This window comes from Macrotis lagotis, chromosome X (assembly GCF_037893015.1).
Source record: "Macrotis lagotis isolate mMagLag1 chromosome X, bilby.v1.9.chrom.fasta, whole genome shotgun sequence".
NCBI lineage: Eukaryota > Metazoa > Chordata > Mammalia > Peramelemorphia > Peramelidae > Macrotis > Macrotis lagotis.
This window is the reverse complement of record NC_133666.1, coordinates 93,902,239-93,929,257: the sequence shown is the minus strand read 5'-3', so window position 1 is coordinate 93,929,257 and position 27,019 is coordinate 93,902,239. Positions and strand designations below refer to the sequence as shown.

The window sequence follows — 27,019 nt, the reverse complement described above, 5'->3', positions numbered from 1 at the left end:
CTTTATCTGTCAGAAGGCTGATTCCAGATCTCAATTATTCATGGCAGAAAGTTAAACATAGTTTTAAGTGTATGTCTTCTTTTCCTATTTTTTACTTCCTCAAAATTCTAGAAACTGGTCTGAAATTTTAGTCAGGGGTAAATTTGACTCAAATTTTCCAAGAAAAAAATGCAATGGAACCTACCCCTTATAATGCATATATTGTTAAATGCTAATAATCAGTACTAGGTTATCATATAGGAATCCAAGTGATTTTGCTTTTACATCCTTTGAGCAAAAATGACATCTTCATACTAATTCAATTAATGTTTAAATTATGAAGATTTAAAATCTATTATTTTGAAAATAAAAATAGAAAAGTTGATAGATTAAACCAAGGATATACTTTATGTGAGGTTCATGCTGGAGTGAATACAATTTTGAACATATTTTGAATTGATTGTCAAGATGTATGATGAAAAAAGTGTATTCAAAAGGTGTTGAGTATTGGACTTTATTGCCAACAAAATCTAAATTTGAACAAGTTAACATCAAAAATATCTGTCTCAGTCAGTAAAGATTTGATGAGATTTAGTTTTATCTGTTCCAATGGTATCCTTGATATGTAAGACCCTGAGTTCCGAAACCTATGAACTTTTGCCTAAATTCTGCTCCTAAGTTTCTGCCTGGTCATCTATCCGACCATGCAACGGGGGAACCTCCCCAAGGACCTGCATTCAATGATAACATGCCACACTATCTCAAGACAACCAGCAGATGCTTGGAAATTCCCTACTGAACCATATATAATGTCTCTCCTCACTTTACTCGGGGTTCCAGGATCCTAGCCCTGTCCTAGGACGGAACCCTAGCTTGAGCTAGTTTAATAAACCCTTGCTATTGCATCTCCATCGTGTTGAGTGCCTCTGTTCCCTAATTGGGGACTTTTCTCGGATCTTAACATTTGGGGGCTCTCCCAGGATCCCCAGCAGAGGCCACAAGACGTACTTGGAGGGGTATCTAAAGTAACCAAGTCTGTGGCTCTGTATTTGGACTAAGCTGGCAAAGGACCCAGGTGGACGCACTGCTAGGAAGACATTCCCCAATCCTTTGGGAAGTCAGTGCTGGAAGGACTGACATTTGGAAATGAGATAAGGGAACCCTTCTGCAGGTCAGGAATGACTGACATATGGGAATGAGATATGGAAACAAGGTTAACCTGATTTTCTTTTAGGACCTGGCTAGCAACACTTAGTTCCGCTGGAAGGGATGGATGCTGACTGGTTATCTATCACCTTTGCTTCTTTTGCTTTGCTTCTGCTTTGCTTATCCTCTTAATCATTCAATCTAAGTTCCAGCTGGAATAGGAGGGACCCAGACCACTCCTCTGAGCCTGCTCCTAGACCACTTTAAGGAGGTCAAGGGACTGTCCTCCTTGATTCTGTGCTGCCATAGTGTTTCCCCCTCCCTCCCCCTTACAGGAGAGAGAGCTACTTCAGGAAGAATTAGTAAAGTAAGTAGTCAGTTTACTCTATTTGAAGAAGGGGGGGCAGGGAATGTTCTATTTGGGCTAGGGGATTTTTGAATGACTGCCTTCTCCAGAATTTTAGCAGTTGTATTCAAGAAATGTTACATATTAAAACCTTGGAATGGAAGGTGCCTTGTGAAGAGTGGAATCATAGCTGTAGTATGAACTATGTGACTCTAGTTCGGAATGGTGTGACTTGAGGTCAGGGGAAGCTAATGAAAAGGAATGGTGGAAAATGGGAGTTGTGTAGTTTGAGTAAGAGATTCTGAAAGTACTGGGAAAGGAAATCCAGACTTAGAGACTGGGGTTTCTTTTGTACCATTTATTAAGTAAGGAAAGTGGTAAAAGTATATAGACAGAAGGTCTGAGCAGGGTTGACTTTGTACACCAAAGATGGATTTTGGGAACTTTGGAAAAAGGTGTACAAATCATTATGAGAAAAGAAGAAAGTATAGAACTGTAAATCTATAGGGAGATATGTGTTTATCTGAGATTGGGGTGATTCAAAATTGCATTAAATTGGTACTTTTTGCAATGTTTGGCAATGAATTGATAAGAAAAGTAATAAGCCCCATAAAGTGAAAAGTTTGATATGAAAACGATTGCTAGGTAAATGTTAATTTTATTAATGTTATTATTGATCCTATAATGTGCTAATCTAAAGATACCTGTAAATTGAATTAAGGGGTGTGTAAAGAATGTGTTTGAGTTTGGATTCTGATGTCTTATGGCCCCTCCAGAGTCATAGGAGTCAGGACAGACTTGTGAGTTAGCTTTAGAATAACTAAACAAGAGGAAGTTAATATTTTACACGGATTGGAATGTAGATCATGTATTTGGGAAGAATCTGGAGTGAGTGAGTAATGATAAACAGTAAAGGTAAAGAATTAGTACATATCACTTTGATATCTCAATTTGTGGGGAATCTCTCATTCCCAGAACATAGAATGTTCTAATATTAAGAAATGTTGGTCAGTGAAGATAGAAAGTTCTTATAAAGGGAGAGTATTGAGAAGTTAGAATTGCACTGATGAAGATAAGAAGAATTTGCAAACTTTTTAGGCTTTTGGAAAGAAAATGATTTAAAACTAATTTGAATGTAACTTTTGGAATTTAAGAGAAACATGAAAAAAATCTCGTAGTCATAAGAAGGGATTTTTTAGCAACAATTAGTCTTAAAAATTCTTTGTATTTTAAAGATTTAGGGAATAAAGAGAACATACATGCAATTGAAATATGCTGTGTACAATTAGTAAGCTTTGTATAAGAACAATTTAAACTACACTTTTGAGATTTTAAAATTGTTTTGTAATAACAAATGAATTGAAGTTTCACCTATCACATTTGTAAAGATTTTGTTATGAAAAAAAAACCCAAAACAACTAGAGAATACCTTGCCAATGGGTTATAGTTCTCAAGGTCCTTTTGGCCCAGAAAATTTGTGAAAGGCTTTGTTTTTTCACCTCATGTTTATGAAAGGGAATATTGATATGTGAGATCAGTGTAGTTTATTATCTGTTAAAGAGGGAATTATACATATTACTGTATTGTTAAATTTAGAACCCTCAGCCCCTGAATTTCCACACCCCATCCCCCCACCCATCACCAAGTCCCTTCTGTTCCCCCTTGGAAGATTCCTTTGCTAGATCAAAACGGGGAATGCAATAGCAGGGAAGGTAATGAACATTCCTAGACCTGGCTCCCCTTCCCCCTGAAGCAGTCTACTCCCCTCTTGGAAGATTCCTTCGCTGAATAAAAAAAAGGGGGAAGAGGGAAGCAGTAGGATGGTGGGGAACTCAAAAAATCCTTATCTACTTACGCCTTAGAGGGAAAGAACCCTCCACAGGTGGGATGTGTGATTGGGGGAAAAAAATTTTTTATCTAAGATCCAGGGGTTAAGAGACTCCTTTATTGAGAGGAAATCATGTTGAATGACTATCTGCTGGCCATGTGGCCTGAGTGATGACTCTCATTGTTTCTAAAGTTTGTGAACTAGAGTTTTGGAAAGCATTCTGAGGGTTCTAAAAGAAGAAGACTAGTGTTGTAATATTCTGACAAAATTTGTACAGAATGGGAGGAATTAAATAACTAGATTGTTAAATTAGTTTTGGATTAAACTGTTTTAACACTATTGTAACTTTTGCAAGGAGTTTGGGATTTTAAAACTCTATATTGTAACACCTTTGGGTTAAGAAAACTGGTATTGGGTTACTAAGAAGAGAAACACCTAGGTTATCAGGGAAGTTTACTGATGTCTTTTTGGGGAAAAAGCTCTAATTAGTTTTAATGTTGAGTTTAATAATGCTAACAGTGTTTTTATTTTGGATAGAGCTTTTGGAATGTGAGTGCTGGATTCTCTGTATAAGGTACTCTAAAGTTTTTATCAAACTAAGCTGTTGGAAAGTTAGTTGAATTGTAATGACATTGGGGTTTTAAATGTATCATATGGATGAGATTGGATTCTGAAAATTTGGGTAGAGACAAAAATGTAAAGAACATGGGATGTTCATTTTGCTTTTGTTCTAAGGGAAATGAGATGTTTAAGAATCTTAATGTTTAATGTATATTAACAATGTATGTTTAAAGAAGTCAAGAATGTGGACTTCTCTCTTGGTAATTGCAGACTGCTGATGGGGGGCTCTGAACAAATTACAATTGTGGGCCCGATTGTAAGGTAACTTATTGATGAATAAGATGTTTTTATCAGTTGTGTGATTTTTTTTGTAACTGCAAAGAGATAATATTTGCAATATTTAGCTATCTCTTGTGAAAATGTTTTTTAAAATTGTTAAAGCCTGGGATTAATGTGAATTAATGTGGAATTGCTTTGAAGAGCAATAAAGAAAATATGAAAAAGTATGACATTTTCAGGGATAGATCTGTGGGTTCGTGAATAATGTGATAATGGAGGAATTACTTTGTACAATCTAGTAATTTGTGTTACTCTGTTACTCACAGAAATTAATAATGCATGTTTGAATTTAAAGCTACCTAAGATGTTTTAATGGTTTTAAAGAATTCTGAAAAGTAATTTGCATGTTAGAGGTGGCTAGGTTGCACAGTGGTTAGAGCACTGGCCCTGGAGTCAGGAGACCTGGGTTCAGGTCAGGCCTCAGATACTTGGTGATTGTCTAGCTGTGCAACCTTGGGCAGGTCACTTAACCCCAATTGCCTTGCATGATTTCAGACAAAGGGATGTCTGAATGTAAGAGGTAGGAGACAAGCCTATAGGGCCAGTCATAGTTAGAATACCAGATGTTAGGCAAAGACCCAGGAAGGATAATCCAAGCTTTAGGTAGGGGGTTTCATTAATTGGGACTCCATTGAGATTATAATTGGAATTTAGTGAATTGTATTCACTGGAAGTTCTAACTAGGTAAAACAACCATTTTAGATCATGGAACTTTTAATTGATTTTCTCTCATGTCAGATACCAGGATGGTCAACAAAAAGGAAATGCCACTGGGTAAATGTCATGTTCTTGCAGCCAAGGAAGCCAAGATTGGGATGGGCAGCCAAAGGGGCAACTTCTCAGTAAAGCTGAGGTTGGACCCCTTTGACTTGATTTCTCCAAAATGACATTTGGCTAATATCTCACCTGGAAGAATAAATCTGGCTTAAGACATTTGACTTACCCACGTGACCTCTGCCTGGACACTGACATTCAATACTTATATCTATAAAGAAATTTTCCTTTAATGTCCTGGATCTTTATGGTTAATTTCTAAGCAAACTAGAAAAAGAAATTTTAGGTGAGCTGGATCTAATAGTCAGAAGATAGGTTAGGTGTGTGGCTCTAACACCTGCTAACAGCTACATGTTACGATAGGAATTAAGTTTCGTTCATTATTAGAAGGGATATTTAGGTAAGAAGAAGAATGGGAAATCCTTAGGATAATTATAGTTGTAAGGTCTAGCCTAAGGAAAGGAATGTGAGTCAGATAATTATATCAGGAAAAGGAAAAACAATGGTATATTTGAGAATATTTTGAAAAATTTCATTTTTGATTAAGGATGTTTGAGACATTATTGTAATAAGAGCAAAGGCTAAGATTGTTATATTTTTAAACCATATGCTGGGTATTCTGAACTAAGATGATTGTTGAATGTATGTTACAGGCTTAAGACAGTATGACAATTCTCATTGGGAGTTCGCTAATATAGTAAAGGTTTATTGTGCTAAAATTAAGTATGTGCATCAATATAGCAATAAGGCAAAATGTAAATTGCAATAAGCCCCCAAATCTCATTGTCTTGTGAAGAAAACATGTGTTTTGATCTAAGTAAAATGTTAAGCAGATTCTTTACCAGAAGACAAAGTTTCAACTAGTTATCTGAGCTGGAGAGGACTTTTTGGAACAGATTCAGAAGAGGCAGAAGAACGTCTGAGGTCTCCAGGTCAGGAGAGAAGAGAGCAGAGACACTGGGCCAGTTCATCCCATGGTTCAACCAATCCCCGTGGCTCACCACATTGATCTCTACCCTGATTGGCCCCCTGATTCTGCTTTTACTCCTCCTTACCTTTGGGCCCTCCATATTAAACCAATTGCTTGCTTTCTTTAGGAACAGGTTTAACACTATCCAACTAATGGTACTCAGGCAGTCTTACAACGGTCTCCCTAGGGGTTCTCTGCATCCCTTTGAAGAGCATGAGTGCTCCTGTATTGAACAAGAAGAGGAGGGAATGTAAGACCCTGAATTCCAAAACCTATGAATTTTTGCCTAAATTCTGCTCCTAAGTTTCTGCCTGGTCATCTATCCGACCATGCAACGGGGGAACCTCCCCAAGGACCTGCATTCAATGATAACATGCTACACTATCTCAAGACAGCCAGCAGATGCTTGGAAATTCCCTACTGAACCATATATAAGGTCTCTCCTCACTTTACTCAGGGTTCCAGGATCTTAGCCCTGTCCTAGGATGGAACCCTAGCTTGAGCTAGTTTAATAAACCCTTTCTATTGCATCTCCATCGTGTCGAGTGCCTCTGTTCCATAATTGGGGACTTTTCTCAGACCTTAACAGATAAGGGCATTAAAAGACAATGAGAAAGCTTTTCAAAACATTATTGCACAATAGAACACATTTTCATTCATTACACAATATAAAATAAATTTTAAATCTACTGTTTTAACTATTCACTATAAAATATATATTTTATTTTGTAGAGAAAAAATTCATCTTAAAACTCAACAAGTGTCTCTCATGGATATATCAAAATATATCTGAATTATATAATAATAAGAAATATTTTTATAATCCTCTCTTTATATAAAATAAAGCATGAAACAAGAAGAGATATATTCATTAAAGAGAGTCATAACTGTCATAGAGGAAACCCAGGACTAAGTCAGAGTCATAGAATTACTGTGTGAAGGGTAACCTAAAGGAAAAATGGAACGGAACTTTTAGATCATTGAGTTATTTTGCATAAAAGTTAAGTGATTTGCCTAGCATAACAGTATCTGATATATATATATATCTTCTGAATTTATAAGGCCCTATAAATTCTACAAATCATTGTATACCTTCTTTTTTTTTAGGGTTTTCTTTTTTTTGCAAGGCAATGGGGTTAAGTGGCTTGTTCTAGGCCACACAGCTAGGTAATTATTCATTGTTTGAGACTGGATTTGAACTCAGGTCTTCCTGACTCCAGGGTCCGTGCTCTACACACAGAGCCACCTAGCTGCCCCCAAACACAATACAATTGAACAATCAACAGGCACAAAATTGAACAAGATGAGGGGAAAGGGCCATGTTGCCTTTGAGAAACTGCAAAGTTTTTTTCAGAGACTTCAAGTATTTCCCTGAGACAAAGGCCCATTTTTAAAATAACAATATCTTCCAACAGTAGTATATGGCTACAAGTCTTAAAACACTCCAATTCTTAAAGAATCAAAGTTGAAGATAAAACAAAAAGTAATGAAAAGTGACAGAGGGGGCAGTTAGGTGGTGCAGTGGATAGAGCACGGGCCCTGAAGTCAGGAGGACCTGAGTTCAAATTCAGCTTCAGGCACTTAATAATTACCTAGTTGTGTGACCTTGGGCAAGTCATTTTTTTTTAGTTTTTTTTGTAAGGCAAACGGGGTTAAGTGGCTTGCCCAAGGCCACACAGCTAGGTAATTATTAAGTGTCTGAGACCAGATTTGAACCCAGGTACTCCTGATTCCAGGGCCAGTGCTTTATCCAATACACCACCTAGCCGCCCCGTGGGCAAGTCATTTAACATCCACCCCATTGCCTTGCAAAAACCAGAAGAAGAAGAAGAAGAAGAAGAAGAAGAAGAAGAAGAAGAAGAAGAAGAGACAGAGAAGTGTTCACAGGATTCAACATAAGGAAAGAAAGGAATTATGCAAAATCATATAGTCATTTAAATGTATGATTTAACAAAGGTTATTGACTATTCATACATGACAATGAGGATGAATTAGATGATCCCATCTTATAATATATCAAACTTATATGAGATCATAGAAAAGAGGTACATAGGGTGACTGGGCATTGATTAGTTGAACTCTCACATCATGGGAGATAATATCCATATGATTACAAAGGAAATAAAGATGTATTTTTTCCTAAAAAAAAAAGCTTTTTCTTTACTCTTATGTGAAATATCTTAGCCCCTTCTTCCTCTCCTTTCTCTTCCTCCCAGTACTTTCCTACTATTATATTCAGCTCCTTCCTGTGCCTTGTCTATATATGCTCCTTCCAACTGCTCACATGGGAAAATTCATGAGTTCAGTTTCTTCTTTCCATGCAGGAATAGAAACAGTTCAGCATCATTAAGGTCCTCCTAGTTAGTCTTTCTCACTCACACCCTCTATGGTTCACCTGAGTCCTGTACCTGGAGATCAAATTTTCTGTTCAGCTCTGGTTGTTTCAATAGGAAATTTTGAAAGTCCCCTTTCATTGAAAGTCCATCTTTTCCCCTGAAAGAGGATGTTCAGTTTTGCTGGGTAGTTGATTCTCAGTTGTAAACTAAGATCCCTTGCCTTGCAGAATATCATATTCCAAACCCTACAAGCCCTTAATATAAACTTTAATGTAGTCCTAATGCCAGATCCTGTGTAATCCTGACTATAGAGCCATGGTAGTTGAATTGTTTATTTCTGGCAGCTTTTAGTATTTTCTCTTTGAGTTGGAAGTTTTGGAATTTGGCTGTAATATTCCTGGAAGTTTTTCTTTTGGGATCTCTTTCAGGAGGTGATTGGTGAATTCACTCAATTTTTATTTTACCCTCTGCTTCTATAATCTCAGGGTAATTTTGCTGTATTATTTCTTTTTTTTTAATTTAGGTTTTTTTTGCAAGGCAAATGGGCTTAAGTGGCTTGCCCAAGGCCATACATCTAGGTAATTACTAAGTGTCTGATGCCGGATTTGAACTCAGGTATTCCTGACTCCAGGGCCAGTGCTCTATCCACTGTGCCACCTAGCCACCCTCAGTATTATTTCTTGAAAAATGAAATCTAGGCTCTTAACTTGGTCTTGACTTTCAGGTAGCCAAGTAATTTTTAAATAATCTCTTCTGAATCTGTTTTCAAGGTCATTTGTTTTTTCCAATGAGATATTTCACATTTTCTTCTAATTTGTGGGGCTTTTTGGAATAGTTTTATTTCTTCCTGAGTTCTCACAAAGTCATCAGCTTCCTTTAGTTCCATTCTTCATTTGAAGGAATTATTTTCTTTAGAGAGGTTTTTTATCTCCTTTTCCAGCTGGCCAATTCTGCCTTTTAAGACATTCTTCTCCTCATTTGCCTTTTGTGTTGATTTTTCCTAAACTTGTTTTTAACATAGTATTTTTTTCAGTATTTTTTTTTATTTCTTTCACCAAGCTGCTGATTTGATTTTCATGATTTTTCTCTCATTTCTCCTCCCAGTTTTTCCTCCACCTCCCTTAATTGCTTTTCAAAGTCTTTTTTTTTGAGCTCATCTATAGCCTGAGCCCATTTTCTATTTCTCTTTAGAGGCTTTGGATACAGAAGCTTCCACTTTGTCGTCTTCTGAATCTTCCATGGGACCAAAGTAATTTTTTATGGTCAGATTCTTCTTTTTCTTTTGTTTGCTCATTTTCTCATTACTGCACTTCCAAGGCTTTGGGGGGGGGGTTGAGACACCCCACTGGGACCTTTATTCTTCCAAGGTCTTATGCTCTCTTGCCTGTGCTTTGATATGTAGATGACCTCAGGCGCTCACCTCTGCCCTGGATCTGTATCATAGTATAGAAGTCCAAAATGCAACCTGAGTGTGGGCAAACAGCAGAGTCCTACCCCAGGGACAGCAGAGAGATTTCTACAGTCTCCCTCAACCCCCTTACTGTCTGTGGGGTGTGTTCTGGAGATGTAGATTGGCTTCCCTGATTCCCACTGTAAGTTCTCACCACAGGACTGCTCTGAGGCCATCACTTCTCACTCCGCACTCACTCTGGTGCGACAGAGTTCTCTCACTGCCCCTTCAAGCTGTTTCTGGTGATCCCTGGGCTGTGCTGTGTTGTAGTCAGGGCTTTTTTCCATCCCCCAGTCCTGGGGAAATAACCCTTTCTAAGTTTTCTTGGACTGGGAAGTTGTATCACTCATTTTTTTCTGTGGGTTTTGCCCCTCTAAATTTTGGCTAGAGTCATAATTTGACAGCTTTTGGAGTTTTTCGAAATGAGTTTCCGGGAAATGCTGCCCTCACGCCACCATCTTGGCTCCATTCTCTCCCCGCCTCCGCCACTATTTTTAATATTTTTAAATTTTATAAAGTTTAAGAACCTTTCTCATGGTCTCTCCCTAATCACTGTTTTATCAGTTTCCTTTAGATGGTAAAATTTGTCCCAACTCTGATGTAATACGTTTTCTGCTACATCATTTTAAGTTCCTCAAGCTATAATACCATATATTTGTTTCTGACAGCCCATGTTTTCAGCATATGTTCCTTAAGTGACTAATTAATGACTTCATTCCTTTAGGCAAAAAGGAACATAAGTCAAAATCTTTTGATAAATGGAAACAGCATGATATAGTGGAAATTTAGAGTTTGAGGAACTGGGCTTAAACTGACCTTTGATACATAATCCCTCTGTGATCCTGAGCAAGTTGCTGAAACTCTTTGGAACCTCTTTTCCTTATCTATAAAATGAATAAAAGACTAGCTGGTCTTTAAGATCCCTGTCAGACCAGATTTACCATGAGCAAAAATGTCTTATATATTAAACCCTGGTCATTACCATATAAAAACTCTACAAATTTAAGTAAATATTTGTCTTTAGTCAATTTGTCCTTAAAATTCAGAAAATAAAATCCACATATCACTCATATTTTTGGTGAATACCAACCACAGCAAGTAAATAGGGGTAACGATGCCATTACAAACAGTTTGCAATTTATGGTTTTCACAGATAACTTTTTTAAAGAGTACAAAAAAGGTGAGAAAGAAAAAAAATATATATAATCCTGATGAAAAGACAAGTATATCCTGTTTGGCCTGCAGGCCAAATGTGAGCCTCAAAGTCAATTCATTCATACTCCTTGGTACTATAGGTTATTATGTAGTCAAAAATGAATATTAAATTCTATATGTAGCCCTTGACAAGTTTTTGTTGGGTGACATACCTCAGAAGAGCTGAAAGTTTGGACACTCATAATGTTTGTCCTTCATTTTCGAAGTAGACCACGACATCAGGGAGGTGATGCCCTGACAAACATGTAAATTGGATTGGAGTGAGGGGGTTGCTGTTTTAAATCACCAGTCTCACTTTCTCCTCCAGAGCCATCTGGGTCCAGTGGCCAGCCATGAGTGAGGATGACTGAAGATGATGTGAGTCAATCAGGGTTAAGTGACTTGCCCAAGGTCACACAGCTATTAAGTGTCAAATGTTTGAGGCTGGATTCGAACTCTACTCATGAAATCTAAAGGGATACTTTCTAATGTATAAAATGAAGGTGGTGTTGATTCTATGATGGGTGAGAACTCTAACACAACCTTCCCATCCTTCCATGGCATCTAGACTAATCTAGACTATTCTCTTCTGGTAGAAATTAAACTCTTTAAATTGCTTATAATTTATTCAGGAAACATTAATTTAAATCAGTCTGTAATTATTGCCATTATCATTAGTTGTTAGCAACAATTCAATGTAACTACCTCTTCCGTGTATCTTTCATGAATTTTGTAATGTGTGGATAGGAATGGGGGACACTACACAAAACCCAAAGACATTGAATTTGAAATTTTCTCATTGATAAGAAGCTGATGCATTATGTATTATTATTATATATTTTGCATTTGTATTATTATCTGCAGGGAATAATAGAGAGTTATTTTCTGCTCCCTCTTTGTTAGGTTTATGCAGTACAATAGGGCAACTTTCCAAGATTTACATTGAATTCTAATTATATTCAGGCTGAAAGTCTTCTAGCCTCATAGGATTATAGTTGCATCAACTAACAGGCACTAAGAAATGGATACGTTTCTAAATTTAAGTTATTTGCTAGCAACTGCTTTTGATGTTTGAAGTGGGATTTAGTCTCAGGTTTTCTATTTAAAAATCAATTATAACATCTTTTCCTGGAGCCACAACAGACATACAACAAAGTATCACACTTATGATTCAATGCTTAATCATTAGTGCTTAGCCTCCTGATGATCTCAACTGTGATACTTTTAGAAAATTTTCTGGCAGCTTTGTGAGACGTTTCAAATTTTATTTAAGGAAATGGGGTTTAGGAATAACTTGCCCAAGGTCACACAGCTAGGCAATTATTAAGTGTCTGAGGTCACATTTGAACTCAGTTCCTCCTGATTCCAGAGCTGGTGCTCTATCCATTGAGTCAACCTCATCCCCCACCCCTCTGTGAAGCATTTTAAAGGACCATTCAGAATAAAGAATTGAGCCATATTAAATTCATTTTAATTCTCAGTCAAAATGTCTGAAATATGAGATTCCTCTCCACCTTGTAACTTCTGTAAAATACGTTATTCACTTTTAAAGCATTACGACAAATAGCTCAAATTCAGTGTTTGAAATGTTATGTCTACATGTTTATCTTCTAGGACTCTTGGAAAATTGCAACTTCCAGGATGCTGAATGTTCAACCACCATTCAAACTTCCAAAATGCAGGTCAAATCTTCATTTGCATCTTCATTTTAGCCCTGGGAATTTTCCTACCACTTGTGAGAATCTAATACATAAGAAAAGATTTAGCTACTGAGTATATGGAAAGACCCTGAGATCCTTATGTTACATAAGAAGATAAGATGATAGTAATGAAGGACTGCAAGCTAAGTAGGGCAGATAGTAAGACCTGGATTGTGATAAGTGACTAGTTTTCATTTCTACATTAGTTATGGGAAACTGAGAAAAACAGTTTATATCTTCTTATAGAGAAACATTTGGGGAGGATGAGGAAAGAAAGCTAAGATGGTAGAATTAGAAGAATGTGGTCCTGCTGGACATAAATCAAGTTAGGTTTGAATCTTACTGGGAACAAAAGGAATCCCTCTTTATAGACAGGAAATTGATAGACTTACCTCAGGAAAGCAAGGGACCATTGAATTAGAATGAATGAACTGGCACCAGTATAAGTGTCAGAATCTGTGACATCTATGTTATTTGTTTCAAGGAACTAGGCTACCAAGTTGTGGGGAAGGGGAAATTCGATAAGGTATTTGAACCCACATGGGGAGAGGATTGGGTACTTCAGATAGGCCTTTGATCTCTGCAATAACCAGTCAGTTGGGGACCTGGAAGAGACTTGCAGTTCTAGACAAGAGATAATAATAGGCCATGATTTCTTCACACAGGGGTGACCCTTTCTGTTTGGGACACCTGTTCTTAAGAAGGTTTCAATAAAGAATCCACTCTGCCTCACTAATGGAAGTTATAAGTTCTTGGTAAGATGTTTGTTTCTTACAGATGTGAGCTGGATCTGGGATCCTGAGTCAGGAAAGATCACCAACAAAGACAGGGAGTCACAACCAGACTCTGTATGCTGCCAGTGGGTTTCCTTGCTTGGAGACTGTACAAACATCCTAGGACCACATTGAGTAATATTCATGAATGAACAAAAAGAAAAAGGGAAGAAAAATAAAACAAAGTAATTTTTGTAAACAAAATCCATGATAAGAATGGAGAGCTGACTAGTACTACCTGGATGGTTAATAATTCAAGATAGGAAAAGAAGACTGGAAAGTACTATCTTGAATGGGTAAGAATCCTACAGGGATTAGGGACTGAATATGTGAGTGACTTAGAACACAGGATGGGGGAGGGCCAATCAGGGAAAAGGAAAGGGATTTTGGTTTTCCTTCAAGTAATCCCAATGGGAGGAGGCCTGGAATCTGGGGATAGTGCTAGTTACACTTGGAAAAAGGATAAAAAAATTCAGAAGATAGGAGGATGCAGTGAAGAATTTTTAAAGGGATGAATGAGATGGGTTGTGTAAATGTATGCTTCAGGTAAAATCAAAATTTCTGCTTTCCTTTACCAATTTTAGCTTCCTAGTTTTTCAGGATCCTGGGAATGGAGGATTTTCTGTCCCCCTGGTCTTTTCAATCTTTTTTAAGGTAAATTGGTTTAAGCTTTAAACTCTGTGAACCTGAGGAAAACAAGTGAGACTCCACCCATCTCATGGGGAGTGATTTTTTTTTTTAAATTTGAAGCTCTGAGCCTTGTGGAGTTGGATGTGGAGGGAAGTCTTTTCCCTTCTATCCTCCTCTCTGTCTCCCTCTCAGATTCTGATCTGGGATTGGATTGCTGGAGTTTAGTGGGTCTCCCCCCACCTGGGGCAGGCTGCTTTTTGGCCTGGACAGCTCTCTATTCTGGTGTGCTTGTGAGTCACAGCTTTTCAAAGTTAAAACTACCTTTTGTCTGGGAAAATGGGGGGGGGGGGCGAAGAGTGAAATCCTTCTATAAAAATTTGATAAAGTACTTTGAAGATGTTCAGTGGCTAGGTTGTGAGTAGTCTATGAGGTTAAAAAGAAACATTTATGGGTGGATGTTTTTATCTTTTAAGGGGATTATTTTAATTGTGACAAATTAAGAGAAAGATGTGGTGCTGTAGTTGTGAAGATACAGGTTTAATAAGTTATGGGATCAGGTCAGAGAACAGTATGTACTAAAGTCAGTCCATAACTCTGAAATATGGTTAAGCAATAACGTATAATAATAATATAAATGGAAATTTTGTAAAATGAATTTTTAGGAACTTGAGAAAAAAGGGAATGGAAACTGAAAAGTTTGGGCTTTTCTCTGAATCCTAAGAAAGGCATATTTGGGAGAAAGAGGTATTGTCTTGGGTATGTGAGGAAGATCTGAGTAAGTCTGAAAAATTATACAACAAAAAGTTAAATTATGTAATCTTTCTGGGATTATGGAATCCAAACTTGAACTTAATTAAAGCAAAATTAATTCTCTAGTAATAAATTATCTGGGAAATAATGAACACCAGAAATACAGGATATAGTGAAAAGAAGTTTGTTTTAGTCAATCTGTAATTGCTTAATAAGATTAATACTAATGAAATTTGGCAAACAGTTTGATAACTAGGAGGGATTATTAAACTATTCTTGTTAAGAATGAAGGAATATATTTAGGGGGAGGTAAGGATAGCATTTAGTTCAGGATATTTAGCTGAAAGTCTCTCTTGGGAAGAAGGTAATTTTCTCATATAGGGGCTTAGTCTGGGTGGGGAATGGGGCAGGAACTTTTATAAGGAAAGGCATCTGCAATTATGCAGAGACAAATAGTAGATAAGATTTTTCTCAAGCTGGTGTCTTAAAAATTCTTCCATTCTTGTATCCTCTCTTGAGTATATAGTTTACCCTATCAGGGATACCTAATATTTGAGATTTGGTATTAGGGAAATTTATATACTATAAAAAGAAAGGTAAATTAATTTATTATTCTGTAAGGAGAAAGCAAAGACGTACATTTTTAGGTCACATGACTATGAGGTGTTTGGTATGAAAGCAATTGAACTTTTTATTATCTCTTAAATTGGATGACTATGAGTCTGATCTTCTGTGTAATTTGAAAAATGTTAACTTGAGAAGGTTTCAAGTTCATAAAATGCAAAATTTTTATTATGATGGAAAAGATGTTGGTCAACTGCCTGCAGTATTTTCTCCTTGACTTGATAATTCTGGAATTTGACTACAACACTCCTTGGAGATTTTATTTTGGGATCCCTTTCAGGAGGTGATTGGTGGATTCTTTGAATTACTATTTTATCCTTTGATTCTAGGTTATCAGGGCAGGTTTTCTTAACATTTTCTTGAAAGATGATGTCTAGGCTCTTTTTTGATCACGGCTTTATTATTCTTAAATCATCTCTCTTGGATCTATTTTCTAAATAAGTTTTTTTCCAATGAGATTTTTTTCTATTTTTTTCCATTTTTCAAAATTTTGCTCAACTGATTGATTCTTTTTTTTTTAGGGTTTTTTTTTTGCAAGGCAAACAGGGTTAAGTGGCTTGCCCAAGGCCACACAGCTATAATTATTAAGTGTCTGAGACCGGATTTGAACCCAGGTACTCTTGATTCTTGATGTTTCATAAAATCATTAGCTTCCACTTACCCAATTCTAATTTTCAGGGAATTATTTTCTTCAGTTAGCTTTTGCATATTTTTATGGAGATATTTTCTTTTTCCATTTGCCCTCTTTTTTTAAAAGAATTTATTTTCTTTTTCCACTTGACCAATTGTGCTTTTAAAGGAGTAATTTTCTTTTTTCCATTTGCCCAATTCTATATTTAAGACATGTTATCTTTTTCCAATTGCCAAGGGTTGTTTTCTTCAGTCAGTTTTTGTGCTTCCTTTTCCATGTGCTAACTTGCATACTTCTCATTTCTTTTCCCCATTTTTCTATTTGATTTTTAAAAATCCTTTTTTTGAGCTCTTCCAAGAGGACTTTTTGGACTTGAGATCAAACTTGTATTTCCCTCTGGGGCTTCAAATATAGACCTTTTCCTAATGTCTTATTCTCAGATGACTCTGATCAGGTGGCATTGTGCCACATTTGTATGGTCAGGGCTTTTTTCTGTTTTTTGCTCATTTTTAACCTAGTTCATAGTTTTTAATGTTGCTATGCTCCTAGATGACAGAGGGCACAGTCTTCTTATGCAAGGGGAAAAGGGCCTGCTCAGTCTTTCTGCTCTGGGGCTTTAAGTGTTGGTGTCTTCCCCACTGCATTTTGTTGTTCAACATAGTCATGCCACCTGTACAGGAATTCTGGGACTGTCAATTTGCCTTCTGCACTGGGGTTAAAGGTTTCACAGGTATCCTGCTGTGTCATTGGCCTGCTGAGCCAGGACCAAGAACTTCAGTTGCTGTTTTGCACTGTGACTGATAGCCTCCTATTGACTTCCTCCATTCCCACCTGTGGAATGTAGATCATGCTCCTCTTACACTCAAATGAAACAGACCTTTCCTGAAGTGCTTCCAAGATATATTCACCTGGAAAAGTGGTCCACTCTGACTTTTTGTTTGTTCTGTCACTCCAGAATCCATTTAGAGGCTTTATTTTTTTTTGAAGGAAGAGTTAAGTAAGTTCCTGACTTCTGTCCTCCCTCTTGGTTCCTCCCCTCCACCATAGCACCTAATTCTAATTTTTAAGGAATTATTTTCTTCAGTGAGCTTTTGTTCCTCCTTTTGCATTTGTCCAGTTCTATTTTTTTTTTAAGCAATTCTTTTCTTTGGTGAATTTTTGTATTTTTTGTATATTTTTGTATATTTTTTCCATGTGGTCAATTCTGCTTTTTAAGGAGCTCTCTTCAAGGAAATGTGCCTCTTTTAGCAATGAGTTTATTCTGGGTTTTAAGATGCTATTTTTTTTCATTTTTTCCCAATTTTTCCAAGCTTTTGATTCTTTTTTCATGATTTTCTTTCATCTCTCTCATTTCTTTCCCAGTTTTAACTCTGCCACATATTGATTTTTAAAATCCTTTTTGAACTCTTCCAGGAATTCTTTTTTTGAAATTTAGACCAAATCACATTTTTTCTTTGAGATTTTGAATGTATGAGTTTTGACTTTTTTCCTTCTATTTTTAATTTTCCTTGTCACCACAAGTAACTTTTTATGGTCAAACTCTTTTTTCTTTTTGTTCATTTTTCTAACCTATTTCTTGGCTTTTAATTTCATATTAAAACTGGGTGTTATACTGCTGGTAGGGAGGGGACACTGTCTCAAGATTTAGGGTTTTTTGTTGAAATTGTCTTTGAAGCTAGATCTGGGTAGCTGCAGGTTTTCAGTTCTTCCAGGGCAGTATGATCTAAGATTTGATTAAATCTTATCTCTCCTGGTTTGTGTTCTGGACTGTGAGCAACCACAAGTGGTCTTTCCACCCTGGAACTGTGACCTGGGTCTCTTATCCCATTGCCATAAATTCTGCTGTGCTAAGTGCTCTTCCTCATCCTAAGTTGCAGGCTACAACCTGGATCCACAAAGGGACAATGCTAATGAGAGCCAGCAAAGGAACTCCTGTAATCTTCTAACCAGGTGTCCCATCTCATTACAATCTATGGACTAAGAACTGCAGGATGAACTAAGACACTGCCACAGCTGATTCAGTTGCCTCTATGGTCTATTGCAGTATCACCCTGGTGTAACAGACCTTTCCTACTGATTTTCTAAGTTGTTGGGTTAGAAAACTGTTTCACTCTCTATTCTTTTGTGAGTTCTAATGCTATAGAATTTATTTTGAGGTATTAATTTAGAGGTATTTGGATAGAAATTTCGAAGAGTTCAGCGAGTCCCTATCTTTTCTATGCCAATTCTGTTCCTTAAAGGAATTTTTCTTCAATGAATTTTTGAGCCATTTTTAAATCAAGTTATTCTCTTTTCATAATTTTCTTGCATTACTTTCATTTTTTTCACAATTGTCCCTCTACCACCGACCTTTAGTATTATTGTTATTACTGTTGTTGTTGTTGCTGTTATTGTTATTGTTATTTGGTTTTCACAAGGCAATGGAGTTAAGCAACATGCCCAAGGTCACACAGCTAGGTAATTATTAAGTATATGAAGTCGGATTTGAACTTAGGTCCTCCTGACTCCAAGGCCCATGTTCTCTCTATCTACTGTGCCACCTAGCTGCCCCCTACATTCATCTTTTTGAAAGATTTTGAGTTCCACATTTTTCTACCTCTCTCCATTCCCTTAACCCTCCCCATGACAGCAAGGAACTGGTAGCTATTTTCACATCCTTATCTTCTACTGTACTTATATCTTCCCTGCCACTGTAATAGTTTTTAAAGTTAAACTCTTTTTTTGTTTTTGCTCAATTTTGAAACTATTTCGTGATTTTTAATTTCATGTCAGGGTGGATTCTGCTCACCTTGGAGTGGGGAGGCACTGTCCCCCAAGCATTAGTTTTTTTGTGTGCTGCTATTTTCCTTTTAAAAATTTTTCTTTTTTCCCCAATCAAATGTAAAAAAACTTGTTAAAAAAGTTTTGAATTCCAAGACCTTCCCAGAGATGGTATTATGATACAGGTTATAAATGTACAATCATGTAAAATATTTCCATATTAGTTATTTTGTGTGAGAAGACATGAATCAAAAAAATAAAAACAATATGCATTAGTACGTATTCCAATAACAACAGATCTTTCTCTGGAAGTAGAGAGTATTTTTCATTATAAGTCCTTTAGGATTGTCTTGGATGCATTGTTGAGAATAGTTAAGTCATTCACAGTTCTTCATTGTACATTATTGCTCCTACTGTGTTCAATGTTCTCCTGGTTCTACTGAACTGACTTTGTATTAGTTCATGGAAGACTTTACAGATTTTTTTAAAAAACCATTCTTCTTGTGATAGCACAATAATAGTCTTTTACTATATTTGAGTCATTCATCAGATGATAGATATCCCCTCAATTCCTAACTGGTCATCACAAAGAGAGCTGCTATAAATATTTTGGTGCATATAGGTTCTCTCTCTCTCTCTCTCTCTAATACACACACACACACACACACACACACACACACACACACACACACACACACACACATTTAATAGAGGTAATGCTAGATCAAAGGGTCTTTGTTACTTCTTTGAGCATGGGTCTAAATTGCTCTGTAGAATTATTGAATCAGTGGACAACTCCAAAATTAAGCCATTAATGTCTCAGTTTTATCATTTCTACTTTCATCATATTCAGATAAGTTGATACCTGAGATAATACCTGAGGGTTATTTTAATTTTTATTTCTTTAATCCATGGTGATTTAGAGCATTTTATATAACTATAGATATCTTTTATCTCTTTGTTTGAAAATTTTCTGTTCATATTCTTTGACTTGTATTTATTTCTCTATATAATAGAGAAACATAGCATTTAGTAGACATAATTGTTCAATTTTTCCCTCAGTTTCTGCTTTCCTTCTAACTTTAGTCGTGTTGCTTTTTTGTGCAAAATTTCCCATTGTATGTTTTGTAATGTTCTCCACATTTTGTTTGGTCCTAATTCTCTATAGATCAGACAGGTACTGTTCCCTGCTCTCCTAATGTGCTTTTTTTTGTCCTTTATGTGTAAATGGTGTATCCATTTTATCTTATCTTATCATCTTATTTTGTTTTAGGTTTTTCTCAAGGCAATGGGGTTAAGTGGCTTGCCCAAGGCCACACAGCTAGATAATTACTAAGTGTCTGATGCCAGATTTGAACTCAGGAACTCCTGACTCCAGGGCCAGTGCTCTATCCACTGCGCCACCTAGCCACCCCTGTGTATCCATTTTAATTTTATCTTGGCACATAGTGTGAAATATTAATCTATACTCAGTTTCTGCCATACTGTTTTTTTAGTTTCTAAGTAATTTTTAAAAATTGAGTTTTTTCCCAAATGCTTGGATCTTTGAGTTTACTATGATCATCTGCTGCAATGCATACTTAATCTACTTCACTGATCCACCACTCTGTGGTGATAATTACTTATTTATACTACAGTTTGAGATCTGATATGGCTAAACCACCTTCCTTCACATTTTTGTTCTTTAATTCCTTTGATATTCTTGACCTTTTGTTCTTCCAGGTGACTTTTATTGATTTGTTTTTTACTTTTATAAATAATTTTTGGCAGTTTGGCACTGAATAAGGAAATTAATTTAGATAGAATTGTTATCTCTATTATATTGGCTTGGTCTATCCATGAAAAATTAATATATTTTAGAATTATTTAGATCTGAATTTGTGAGAAGGGTTTTATAATTTACAAATTGTAAAATTTGTAATTTTGTAATTGTATCATGTTTGTATTAACAAGTAGACTCAAGTATTTTAAGTCGAATTTCTCTTTCTATTTTTTGCTGCTCAGCTTTGTTGGTAACAGCCAGAAATGCTAAAGATATGGATTTATTTTAATGCTGCAACTTTGTTTAGTTGTTAACTATTTCAAGTAGTCTTTTTGTTGTTGATTTTCTAGAATGATTTAATAATGCCATCAAATCATCTACAAAGAATGATAATTTTTCTTTTTCATTGCCTGTTCTAATTCTTTCAATTTCTTTTTCATCTTTTATTGCTATACATAGCATTTCTAGTACAATACTGAATAAAAGTAGTGATATTGTGAATACTTCAAACATCCCTGATTTTATTGAGGTTTCTAGCTTAACCCTATTACATATAAAGTTTACTGATATTTTTGTTAAATATGATTTATTATTTTAAGGCAAATAAACATTTATTCCTATGCTCTCTATTGTTTTAAATAGGAATGGGTATTATATTTTGTCAAAGGAGTTTTCTGCATATTAAGATAATCATATGATTTCTGTATATTTTATTATTCATAAGGTCAATTATACTGATAGTTTTCGTAATATTGTACTAGACCTGCATTCCTAGTATAAATCTCATCTGTTCATTGCGTGTGATTCTTGTCTTGTATTGTTGCATCTCCTTAGTATTTTATGTAAAATTTTTACAACAATATTCATTAGGTAATTCGGTCTATAATTATCTTTTTCTTTTTTTACTCTTCCTCATTTAAATATAATACCATATTTGTGTCATGAAAGGAATTTGCTAGGACTCCTTTGTCTATTTTTCCAAACAGTTTATATAGTATTGAAAATAATTATTCTTTCAATGATTGGCAGAATTTACTTGTGAATCCATCTGGCCTGGATTTTTTTTTTCCTTAGGGGAGGATATTATATTCAATTTCTTTCTCTAAGATGTATTTATTTACTCTATTTCCTTTTTTTCATCAATCTAAGCAATCTATATTTTTAATCATTTATTTCCTTTAGATTGTCAGGTTTATATGCATATAATTGAGCAAAATAGCTCCCAATAATTGTTTTAATCTCTTGTTTCCTTTTTCTTTCATTTTTACTACTGGTAATTTGATTTCCTTCTTTCCTTTTTTAAATCAAATTATCTAATAATTTAACACCTTTAATTGATTTTGTTCATAAAATTAACTTTTAATTTTATTTATTAGTTAAATGGTTTTCTTACTTTCAATTCATCCTTTTCATATCATAATGCTCCTGTAGAGTTCCTTCCTCTGCCATCTTGGCACTAGAAGTTTGTGCTATTGTTTTCAAATCTATATCTGGGGGTCTGCAAGTTTTGGGGACTTCCTGTGATCCAGGGTGAGGTGTGGACACTGCTCTTCTTTTCTTCATTCTATTTTTTTTGTTGTTGTTTATTTCATTTTTTACAGGAAAGGGTTCCTGAACTCTTGCAGTTGCATTTGCTAGCATTCTCTACTTTGGTACTGTCACCAGGGCCTCTGCTGTCTTTTGACTAACCATCAACATTCTTCTCTGCCCTGGACCTGCACCTTAGAATTAAGTATTTCCAATCAGGACTGGTCATATCCAATGCTAGTGAAGTATCCTCCTGTAATCTCTTCTGAATAATTGTTCATCTCCTGTCATCATTTCTGGATTAAGAGCTCCCAAAGCTACTGCTGCATCTGAAGCCACTAGGTGTATGGATTCTGAACAGACTTGTAACTGACTTCTCCTGCCTAACTCTTAAGTTTTCTTAGGCCAGAAAAATATCTCAATCCACCTTTTTGTTTCCTCTTCTGCTCCAAAATTTGAAAAAGATTTATTTTAAAGTTATTTGTAGTTGAATGTTGGGAAGAGTTTAACTAGGTCACTGTCACTCTCTTGGCTCTACTTCTTTGGTTAGTTTTTTTATATTCCCTATAATTACATTTAGTTTCATTTAATAATCTTATCAGAATACTTTGGCTTTCTCTCAACTGGCAAGGACAGTACCATTATAGTCAAAGGAAAAATTTTCTACCATATCGGCTTTATAAAGGAAGTTGTGTACTTATATAGGACTTTGGTTCCTATAAACAAGAATATTTTCCCTACTCATATACTATATAACCCTTCAAACCCCTGTATTAGAAGCAACATAGATACAGTCTGCATGCAGAACCCATTGATGAGTTGCTCCCCAAGGTAAGTTCATAGGATGAATTTTGCACAAATAATTATCTCTTACAAATATCATTTCATAATTACATTATTTTAAGTATATCCTGAAATGTTTCTCTAGTTGGATGTGACTTAAATAGCTTAAATAATTTAAAATGTGAGATTGATTTTATTGATTTGAGATTCTTTTCATTTTTTAAGTGTGAAATGTCTCATGTAGGCCATGCCTAGCAATGATCTGAGATTTATCTGTTAGGATCATGATAATTATTTACCTATAAACAAGAGAATAAAAATATTTAGCTGATCTCATTATTCAATATCATTCTAGAGAAGAGATTTTTTTCTTAAACAATATTCCATCCATAACAATCATTTCACATTCTTCTCACATACCTAGATTGAAATTTCACTTATGACCAAGAAAAACAATCACTTAAAAAAACGACAACACAATGACACATCTGAAAATATCTGTAACTTACATTTCAGGGATTAAGGTCTGGCCAAGGAGGAATAAATAGCTACTGCCTGCTGTTACTAGTTTCTGAACTCTTTTTTAAAAAACTTTTTTAAAATTTATTTAAGGCAATGGGGCTAAGTGACTTGCCCAAGGTCATACAGTTCAGCAATTATTAAGTTCTGAGCTGGATTTGAATTCAGGTACTCCTGACTCCAGGGCCGGTGCTCTATCCACTGTGCCACCTAGCTGCCCTGAACTCAACAAACAAACAATAACAAGGTGCTTTCCTATACCTCCTAGAAGAGAAAAGGCACCAGGACAAAGCTAAGGGCTAGAAGGAAGAGGAATATTTATTGCTATGCTCCTTAGCCTCTACATAAGTTTAGTTCTTAGTGTACAGAGAAGGAAAAGTATTAATATGTGAGTTTCCTCTGGAGAAATCTTTAGCTTTGTGTGCCTTTTCAGTACAATTATGTTGTTCCTGAATCTTCTTCTCCTGACTTCTGTGAGCTGTAGTTCTATTTGGTGTCTTCCCCTGATATATATGCTGGAAGAATTACATAACAAAATATTTCAGATACAGTCAAAGTGGCATTCTAAAAGCAGTGAATTTAACACTTTGTTTCCATATCTTTAGGGATGCATTTGAGAACCCTACATATTACATAGGATGCATAGATAGCCTTGGAAATTAAAGGCATGATTTTCAATTTGTTTGACATTACTGAAACAAAAACCAATTAGTGGATGAGCCATCTTTGATAATTCAACTTCAACTTAAGTCTTCTACTTTTCAGTTATAGTTCTTTGGTTAACAGCATTAATAAAATCTCTTAAGGTGTGAAATAATAAATTTTATTTCTAGGAGCCTTATTATAACATGAAGTCTTCTATCTATCTGCATTTGGATACCATATGAAGAGCTACTAGTATTTGAGGTTAATGGCCTAAAGAAAAAAGAAAGGGAATGTTTCTTCAACTTATGATTCAGTGGCTTCAAATACACAAATAAATAAATAATGTCACAGAAGAAATCTAGAGAGCTTCTGAGAATTAAGAACTTCAGATAATTCATGACTATGTATATGAAGTCATTATGGATAAAAGGAAGAATTGTGGCCATGTTAGCTCTGGAAAGGGATTTAGTTTTTTCTATCATCTACCATGCAGCCTAAGAATGTGATGTATTAAATTAGTATTTCTTAAATATATAAATTAAATTAAATTATTATTTATAAGAATAAAATATAAAATTATATATTAAATATATGTTAAATAAATAATATATAAAAATATAAATAAATATATAAATTAAAAGTATTTACATATATTTTTTTGTTGACACAATTGACACGATTGCCATCCATCTATACAAATATAGCTGGGAATATGGATAATTTGTATATGATGAGGAGAATATTTAGAATCTTGATGAAATATGCCTTTCCCAAATCAGACAGCCTTATGATATTGTTGGATCAAGAAAAACAAAGCATATGTGTATACATAATTGCATAGAGAAAAAAATTCATAATAAGTATTCAATAAATATATTAGCACTATTTGATATATCTGTTTATGAATGGCTTATGCTAGACTCAGTAGTGAAGTTATTTTCTAATCTTTTTTGGTATACTATAGCAAAAGTATTATATTTGGAGTTGGAGAACTGGAGTTTGACCTATTGTTTGAATCCTGGCTCTGCCTTTTACTGTTTACTGTTTCCACATCCACAAGATGAGAAGGATGGACTAGATATTCACTAAGGCACCTCCTATGTCTAAGTCCTATGATTTGGGAAACTTCTAAGGATAGTAATGAAGAGAAATGCAATAGAAAATCTCTGTGTACCTAGTACTGAATAAACAGAAATTAGACTAAAAACTTAGAATTTGTAACTATGACTTTTTTATATGATTTTGAAGATTTTTTTGTACATACACACACACACACACACACACACACACACACACACAGCTGCAGGGAAAGAACTGAGATTTGAATTTTTTCCCTACACAAGTATCTAGACATTTCAATCTGTATGCTGGCACACTGCATCAGCATGCAGTTGTTTAAAGAATTCAATCAGCTGGCAAGTTTCTAGAACAGGTTATTCTAAGGTTTGCTTCCTTTTATTTATTTGATTGTTTGTGGGGTTGCTGTTTATTTTGTTTGTTGTTGTTTTGGTTTGTTTTTTCCAAGTATCACAATCATACTAGTTTTGAGTATTTATTTAGTAATCATATTATTCAGAATTTTACGAGGAACCCCAATATTGATGATTATTCAGTCACTTCCTCTGAATCATCTTTGCCATTTTATTCTTAAATAGGGGGTGGCTAGGTGGCATAGTGGATAAAAGCACCGGCCTTGGAGTCAGGAGTACCTGGGTTCAAATCCGGTCTCAGACACTTAATAATTACCTAGCTGTGTGGCCTTGGGCAAGCCACATAACCCCATTTGCCTTGCAAAAACCTAAAAAAAAAAAAAAAGAAATAATAGAACTGGGGGCGGCTAGGTGGTGCAGTGGATAAAGCACCAGCCCTGGAGTCAGGAGTAACTGGGTTCAAATCCCGTCTCAGACACTTAATAATTACCTAGCTGTGTGGCCTTGGGCAAGCCACTTAACCCCATTTGCCTTGCAAAAAAAACCCCCTAAAAATAATAGAACTGGTTATTCATAACACATGTTAGTTGACAGATTATGTTGGAGGTATACATCTTCCCTACACATCCATTCCCTGATAATGACTCAGTATTTGAAAACAAAACTACAAATAGTTTTCCTTGCAATAGAATTCAATTCAACTGAACAAATAATTATCAAACATTTATTAAACCCATGCCATCATGAAAATGATATACTATTGAACTGTATACTTCTTAAAGAAGTAATAGAATTTAGTCTTTTGAGCACAAGGTCTTTTGCATTTCTGTCGTTATATTCACAGAGCCTAATAAGATGCTTTTTTTAGGTTCTTTAGTACCTAAATTAATTTGTGATCCCAGAGATAAGATCTGATTTTTAATGTCAATTAAAGAATCAATAAATGAAAAAAGAAAAAAAATTACACAGATGCATATGCTGAAAATGTACTTAAGAACTTATCTAGAGGGAGCAAGTAGGTGGAGTCAACAGGACCTGAGTTCAAACCCAGCTTCAGACACTTAATAATTACTTAGCTGTATGACTTTGGGCAAATCACTTAACACTTAAGCCTTGTCAAAAAAAACAAACAAAAAAAGAAATTATTTAGTCAAACCTTCTCATTTTATACATGAGAAACTCAAGGCTCAAAGATGTGTTCATGGTCACAAAGGTAGGATTATTTATTGTTAGTGTCTCTCAATATATTTTTTGGCTGAGCACTTATATGTGCATGTTCTATATTCTCTCCACTGAATAGAAGTTTCTTGAAAATAGAAAGTGTTTCACTTTTGTTTCTGTATCTCTACTTACTAGTTTATTTAAAATATGTTTGTTGAATTGGATTGAATTTCATGGTTGTCTCTGTATTTCACATAATACCATTTAACAATATTGACATGTTTTGTTAAAGCTAAATATCTATATCATAATCTGTTACATCATACTAAATATTTTATATTATCTCAATTTTAAAACTAGAGCAAAGGTCATGGGACATTATTTGGATATTTGGACAATTC

The 27,019-nt window shown here is 35.3% G+C and overlaps 1 long non-coding RNA gene across 3 annotated transcripts; it reads left to right on the top strand.

Annotated features, from left to right (window-relative positions):
- Window positions 1–622: 622 nt before the first annotated feature.
- Window positions 623–24,527, top strand: LOC141503441 (uncharacterized). 3 transcript variants are annotated; one of them, XR_012472846.1, is made up of 6 exons: window positions 623–1,492; window positions 7,051–7,883; window positions 11,252–11,301; window positions 12,538–12,605; window positions 13,401–13,692; window positions 22,155–24,527. It is a non-coding gene; the product is annotated as an uncharacterized LOC141503441 (long non-coding RNA). The 3 variants fall into 3 exon arrangements; XR_012472847.1 differs by lacking the exon at window positions 22,155–24,527 and adding an exon at window positions 20,065–21,772; XR_012472845.1 differs by lacking the exon at window positions 22,155–24,527 and having other exon boundaries at window positions 624–1,492; window positions 13,401–21,772.
- The last annotated feature ends 2,492 nt before the right edge of the window (window positions 24,528–27,019 follow it).